Source organism: Halichoerus grypus, chromosome 2, assembly GCF_964656455.1.
Source record: "Halichoerus grypus chromosome 2, mHalGry1.hap1.1, whole genome shotgun sequence".
Taxonomy (NCBI): Eukaryota; Metazoa; Chordata; class Mammalia; order Carnivora; family Phocidae; genus Halichoerus; species Halichoerus grypus.
This window is the reverse complement of record NC_135713.1, coordinates 173784523-173792379: the sequence shown is the minus strand read 5'-3', so window position 1 is coordinate 173792379 and position 7857 is coordinate 173784523.

The following is a 7857-nucleotide window of genomic DNA, read 5'->3' as shown; positions in this document are numbered from 1 at the left end:
GCAGGGGCTGGTGGCCCCTGGGACCCCTTTCCACAAGGACAGAGGCGGCACCAGCTGCTCCACAGAAGAAATATTCCCCGAAGTCAGAGTGGTCGTCTCGTATTTTAAGTGGTCCTTATTTATCACCGTCCTCCTGGGCTCCCTTTCGTGGCAAATGATGATAAAAGACGGCAGTGAGGGGGGCGCGGGGGGCTGTTCCTGGCCGGCCCTGCAGCTGTCGGAGGTGGCAGGGCCCGGGGAGGTGCAGAAAACAGCAACACATGGGCACAGAGACCCCCCCAATGCTCGTGCACAGTGGCGTGCACACACAGACGTACAGTACCACGCATGCTAACGGCGCGCATGCACACACGCACACACACACACACGCCCACGCACACACCTGTACCAACACACAGGTCCGGCGACCGACCCGCCAGCACGTACTCATGCGCCGCACACGTGCACACTGCCCGGAACGAGCATGCGTCCTCGTGCCCGTCCTGGGCACTCCTCGCGCCCACCGTGCAGATGCAGTCCGGACCTGCAGCGGGTCTCGGCGCGGGTGTCTGCCTTCCGTGGCCTCTGTGTGCGCACCTGCAGGGTAGGCCACTTCCGCTAAGTGGCAGACATGGGTACGCACACGTATTCACACATGTGGACGTGCACATGCACTCATAGTCCAGCTGAAAAAAAAAATGAACACCTCACCTCACACCTTGCACAGAAGGTAACTCAAAATGGAGCATAGACCTAAGTGTAAGATGGAAAAACAATAAAGCTTCTGGAAGGAAACACGGAAGAAGGCCTCTGCAAGGTTGGGGCAGGCCGAGCTTCCGTGGGTAGAACACAGTGATAGCTGGAATGGTATAGTTTTAAGCACGGGCTTTGAAATCAGGAAACCTCTCGTTGAGCCCTGTTTTATTACGTAACAGGCTGCATCGGCCCTGGCCAGGTTGCTTGCTGTGAGTCAGACGCCCTGTACACTGAAAGTATTAATATTACCTACCTCTCTGGATGCCTGCAAAGCCCAGAGAACTAATACAAGTGAAAATTAAAAGCTGTGACCTGCCATACAAAAGAAATAAATAGAAAAATGGAGATAGAAAAATAGAAAATAATCAAATAAATAGAAATAGAAAAAATAGAAAATAGAATAGCTAAATAGAAAAAAATCAGTTTTGTGTATTGTAATTATTCACACACGTCTACCTAGGCACAGCTCCTAACTGGCAGTCCGTGACCCGTACACCTTCTAGCCGAGGTGGGGGGGCACGTGGACCTTCCCCCTACCCAGGGAAGCCCCCTCCGGTCCCATACCCTTCTCCATATTAGCCGCCCAGTTGCCAATCAACCTCCTTCCCTATCCTCAGCCCATTAGTACAGCTCCCTGGGGGAATCTATTTTTTAAAGGTTATTAGCAGATTATTGGTTCTTTATCAACCTCGGGGCCCCAATCTCCAATCTCCCAATGAAGCCATGTCGCCTAATAAGATGCACTTGATGATCTTGGCATGAAGGTAGTAGAGGGCCCGGTGGGGGTGGGACAGCCAGAAGGAGGGAAGGGTTAACAGCGCCGCCCCAGCCCCCACCCCCTTGGTCCTCAAATAGCTGAACTACTGTATGTTGTAGTTTTCAACTGCAAATCATCTTTAATAGCAGACATCACGGGATGGCTCATTACATTAAGCTATTTTTCATGCTATCTGCTGTAATATCCTCTAATCCAATGCGTTTCAAATCACCTCGGGCTAAAATAAGAGACATAGCGATGTAATAGCCTAGTGTATTAGTGGGTTAATTGCCCTGTTGTACTCTTTCTAGTAGCTATCTCTGGAATGACTTCTATATTAATTGTAAATTGCTTAATACATTTAACTCCTTGCCATCGCCCTGTCCCCTAACGAAGGAGGCCACTACCCAGTTGCTTGATGGGAGGGCGTGTGTGTTTTGTGGGTGCTCCTTTCCAACCCTGGCCCACCTCTGTCTTCTCAGCCCGAGCTGACAGAGCAGGCTTGGAACATACTTCCCAGACTGATGAGGGGAAGGCAATGAGACGGCGGTTACTGAACACCTGCTATATGCCAGGCCCTGGGCTAGGCCCTTTCACCAAAAGCCGTCTCCTTGGAGCCTCATAAGACCTTGAGCAGTGGCAGTATTCTCTCCAGAGGTCATGTGACTTGTTCAAGGTCACAGAGCTAAGACCTGATGAAGCTGGATCTGTGGCCAGACTTGAGGGCTCCTAGAACCACAGTGCCTGGGAGTGGGACAGGACCCTAGTAGGGCTTTGAACACTACGTCAGCTGTGGTCAGTAGGGTCCTGGGGAGTACCCTGTGGTCTGGAGGGGAGACACACAGCCCTTGACCTGAGGGGGTCCTTCATCTGTTGGGTGAGACAGAAGCCTCTATTCTGGGGAGCTCCAGTCTGATGGGGGAACAAGATCCCCTGACAAGGGAAAGTTCCTAGGCACATGGGGGACACAGCCCCCTTTCTGGGGAGCCCCCTATCTGATGGGAGGGATACCACCTCTGTCCTGGGGGCTCTTCAGTCTGATGAGGAAAGCAATTTCTGTCCCCGGGGGGCAGGCGGGTACCAATCCCACTCATCCACACAGCGGAAGCAGAGACAAGGTACAAATGAATAGATCCGAGGCCACTGCCAATAGTGGATGAAGGAGGATGAAGGCAGAACTCGGCCCCTTGGCATGGCTGGTGCTTCAGACCCAGACTGGGCAGGGGGCCTCTCCGTGGGCGGGTGGGGAATGGGGAGGGGGGTGGGCGTTGGGGGGGTGCGGGGGTGGGGATGTGTGTGTCTCAGCTCAGTGCCTTCCTCTCCCTTCCAGGGCAGATGTTCTCTTCATTTCCCTCTGGACTGACCCCCTCCCACGACTGACTGGAGGGTGGGGGGCGCCTCGGGGTGGGGGAGGAGGGAGGTGGTGGGAATGGAGACCTCCTCCTCTCATGGCTCTAGTTCTAGGTGCCAGCAGCCCCCACCTGCTCCCCCTTCTCCAAAGAGGCCTCAGATGTCCTGCGCTGCCAGGACCCGGGGTCTCTCCCGTATCCCCGCCCCCCCCCCCCCCCCCGCCCTCGTCCCCTCTGGAGAGAGGGCCAGGGGAGATCCCCGAGGCAGAGGAACGAGAAAGATCAGGGAGGGAAAGGGGTGAAGGAAGGGAGCAGGGCTAAAGCAGCCATGTCAGAACAGAGCCACGGAGATGGGTTAAATGGTCACCTTCCGCGGATTAGCACTTTTCCCACACGCACACTCGCCGCATTGTGAGCGGCATTGGATCAAAATCTACGCACGTTGCGTGTGCTCCAGGCCCGCGGCGGGGCGGAGGGGCCCACCGGGAAAGTTGCGGTCGCACGCCGGGCGCCTGGGGCCCGCCAGGGTGTCCTTACAACCCCGCTCTGGGCTGCAACCTAAGCTTGACGCCCGTGCTGCGTTTGGAGCGGGCACTGTGGCCGCCTGGTCCCCAAGATAGGGCTTGGGGACAACAGAAAGAGCGAGAACGAAGAGGAGGAAGGGGAAGGGGGGCGGAGAGGAAGGCGGGGGGCGCCGCCGCGGGGCCGCAGGCGTCCCCTCCTCGGGTCGTCCCGGTGGCAGCGGGGGGCCGGCGGCGGCTTTGTTGGCGGCCGCTCGGGAGCAACCTTGAGCGCGGGCGCTGCGACAGTGATTTAGGTGCTGGCATTGGAGCGTGAAGGTAAATGGCCACATTTCACCGTCAGAAGGTGAGCCGGCGGCGCCCGCCCCTGCCCTTCCCCCAAGGCCCCGGCGGGGTGCGGGTGGGCGCTCCTGCCCACCCTCCCTGGACCGGGGCCCCAGTGCCGGGGCTGCCGGAGGAGGGAGCCCGGCCGCCCCAGCCGCTCCCTCCCCACCCCTCCTAGGAGGGGAGGCCGAGTGCGCCCGCCCTGAACGCCGAGGAGAGGGCTCCCGCAGCCTGGCCTCCTCCCCGAGCTGCTGCGGGAGGGAAGTTGAGAAGACTTAGAGCCAGGGCACTTGGGGGGGGGGCGGGGAGCCCTGCTTCTGCGGGGGAGGGGTGGGTGGGAGGCACCTTCTGGGTGCTGGCTGGTGTGCGGGGAGCTCACATACCCCACCTTAACTCTTCATGGGGCTCCTGAGGCAGGGCCTGCCTTGCGTCCACAGTGCAGATGTGGAAACTGAGGCTCAGAAGGTTAAGGGAGCTGCTGAAGGCCGTGCAGCTGGGAAGGGGTGAGGAGGCTGGGGACACAGGTCCAGGGGACTTTTCAGTCCATGTGGAGCCCTCTCTCCCCCCATACATTGCTTTCAAGAGCTCTGGGATCTAGATGAGGGTGCAGGAAATGAGGCGTCCAGCAAACCTTCTGCTGTTTGGGGGTGTGGCTATAAAAATTAACACACGGTCTTGATATTTAAAAAATCCAGGAATGTGGGCAGGTAACTCTTCATCCTGACCACTCTACCCCTTCCTCCTTTGGACCCAAGTTTCCTGCCCCCCACTCCGCCGCCCTGTGCTGCCCCTTGGGCCTACCAGTTCTGAGTCAAGCACATGTGAGTGCAATGCTGAGATGAGTAATTTAATTCACTTTGTTATTTTGTTGAAAAAAAGAGAGGGAAGAAGAAAGAGGACCCAGCTGGGGGTATGTGTGCATTGCTTGAGCAGGGGCATAACATGGCAGGAGAGCCCCCAGCCCATCACTTTCTAGACTTGGGGCAGGGCTGTAGAGTGAAAGGGAGAATGGGGAGGAGGTGGGAGAAGAGTAAGCCCAGGGCTCAAGGTCTTGGCCACGGAAGCCTTCTTGCATTGCCAACCTTCGCAGAGGCCTCAAGCCAGTGGAAGGGAAGCAGCTCCCTGGCTTCACCTGGGGCAGCTTTGGTTGTTATTGCTCATAATAGCTGTTCTTTGGGGGCACCTCCTACGTGTTAGGTATACCTTTAATCATGCCAGCAACCTGTGTGAAGTGGGTATCGTTATCCCCATTTTATAGGTGAGAACACTGAGACTAGTCCCTTGTTCTAAGACTCCATTGCTGTGAGGTGGTAGAGCTGGGATTGGACCCAAGTTCCATTAACCCTAAAGACTCCTCTCTCTGTAGCCCACTGCCTCTCTACTCCACTGTCTGTGTCTTGGGGGATGCGAGGGGAGCCCACCCAGAGCTCAATGGGAAAGGAAGCTGGCATTTACCTCCTGGTCAGGGCAGAGAGTAGTTGGGTGAGGTGAGTGGAGGTCTGAGTTCTCAGGTGCTCTCTGGGGTCCTGGTCAAGGGTTACCCTTAACCCTGGGCAGACAAGACAAAGGGACGGACAGAAGAATAGGGTCACACTACCGGCTGTGACCTGAGGGGCTATAGGTTCTGGGATCTCAGAAGAAGATGTCCTGGATGGGGCCAGGGGGGAGAGAGGTTCCCTTTCATGGTCTAAAGTACTGCTAGAGGGGCCAAAGAAACCAAGTAGACATCCTATGGGGGTGGAAGGCAGGCGTAGACATCCCAGGGAGTCCATCCTCCCTGGGACAGGGCGTGGGTGGGAGCCAAATTAGCCACAGGACCGAGCTGCACAGCGGGTGGGGTGGTAGTGAAGGTGGGCCCAATCTCAGAAAGTCCTAGTTCCTCAGACCCCAACAACTATGACAACTTCTACTAGCTACCATTTATTGAATATCTACCATGTGTCCCAGACTGGGCTAAGCCTTCCCTCAATCCTGACCACCACTGTATGTGGTAGGAACTATATTTTACTCATTTGACAGATGAGTAAACAGAGGTCAGACTCCCCTCAAGCTGAGACTCTCCCCGGTCTGCTTTCAACCCCCATGGGGGTGGGCAGGAGGGCGCAGCATGTAGAGAGGGGCTTCCAAACCCTTTTAATCTCAGCACAGGGCCTGGCTCCTGGAAGCCCTCAGCAGTCACAGCTCTTACTATTTTGGCTTTAAATGGGTGAAGGCGTCAGGATGGGGCCATCTTGCCTTTCAGCCCATTATTTCTACAGTGTTTGCTCTGAGCACCTGGGGTCCAACTTCCTATCTGGGGCTTCAGGGTACACCTCTCCCTCCCAACTTCTTCTCAGTCTGCCTTTGTGTCCCCATCTGGCCCTGGATCTGGGGAGATGCCTGTGGGAGCATGTGGGAGTGTGTAAACATGCCAGAGAGGGAGTGGGTGGTTTGAGAGGGGTCGCTTGTCCTGTGAAGAAGGCCAGGCAGAGGGCAGGGATGCGTGTTCCCTGGAAAGCCCTTCCCAGGACAGGGTCTGATCCTAGGTCCAGGATTTTCCTAGCTCCCACCTGAGCGAGGAGCTTCAGGATCCCCAACCCCACCACATGGGACAGTCACATGGATGGAGGTGGGCTGTGTCAGGCTAACCTCTTTTCCTTTCATTGGTCTTCACATGGGTGACGAGACCAGGGTTCTCTTTCTGGGTCCTCAGCTCCCTGCTGTGCCCACTCTGATTCTTAGAATCTTTGATTTGCCGGGATGCCTGGGTGGCTCAGTCGTTAAGCATCTGCCTTCGGCTCAGGTCATGATCCCAGGGTCCTGGGATCGAGCCCCGTGTCAGGCTCCCTGCTCCGCGGAAAGCCTGCTTCTCCCTCTCCCACTCCCCCTGCTTGTGTTCCCTCTCTCGCTGTGTCTCTCTCTGTCAAAAAATAAATAAAATCTTAAAAAAAAAAAAAAAGAATCTTTGATTTGCCCCATGCCACACTTATCAGGGATCCGGACCGCAGCTGGCCCAACCCAGTCTTTTGAGAGAGAAGGAGAGGGAGGCACAGAGAAGGGAGTGACTTGCACAAGGTCACACAGCGAGTCAGCGGCAGGTGTCCAGATGATGCTAGGGAAGGCAGCCAGATGAGAATCTCGTAGGTCCCCCACTTTGGAGGGGTCCTGAGTATTGAGGGGTGCCCCTCCCTCCTCTTTCCTGGGGTGCTGTCAGCTTGAGCACTGGCCACCTCCTCCCTCTCCCCACATACCGGGCGGAATTGTCTTAACGCGGCAAATTGTTCATATGTGTGTAAGCAAATATCTCCTGAAATTACCTCTTATCACCAAACAGGCTGCGATACTCACCGGCTGGAGGGCTGGGGTTGTCTTTCAATCCTGTGACGCCGGGGAGGGGGCAGGGGAGGGGGGCTGGCTGACACCAAAAATAAACCGGCGGAGCGGGGATGGTTGTCGCGAGGGGCAGAGCGAAGTTGTCAGGCGGGGAGAGCGTGTGAGGCGGCAGGACGATAATGTGGCATGACACTTCTGAAATGAGCGGCCCGTTGCCATGGTGAGCAGCCAGGAGGGACCGGCTCTCCCGAGGCTGAAATAAAACACGCTTTAAATGATGTTTGATTAGAATTTAGATCATGTAACCGAATACCTCAGTCCTTCTCTTCCTTGTGCTTTTCTGCTTTTCTTCTCAGTTCTATCTTTCTTCCCTCCATCCCCTCCCCTCCCCCACCCCAGGGCAGACAGAGACACACGCACGCACACGGGCACACACCCACACGCACGCACAAACATGCAGTGTGCACACACGTGCACACACACGCACCTACATGCCCTTCTCCTCCCCCTCTTCTCTCCCCCCTCTTCTCCCCCCCCCCGGTTGTTCTACACCTTGGAGGACCTTGTTTCAGAAAATGCAGCTCAGAGCAGATGCCAAGGACCCCTGGGGGTGGGGGGTCAGAGCAGTGGTCTCAGGGTCACGGGTTGGAGTCTCTCTCTTCTGCTCTGATGACAATAGCACTAAAAACAATTAGAATGCGCTAAGCCTCTTGTCTGTGCAGCCCTTCATCCTCCACAAAGCTCTTCCAAATGCAAGTGCACGTGTTATTCTCATCCTAGCGCTTTGCCTAGTTGCGATCATGCCCATTTTCTAGATGATGAAGCTGAGGCTCGAAGAGTCCCAGTGTCTTGTCCAAGG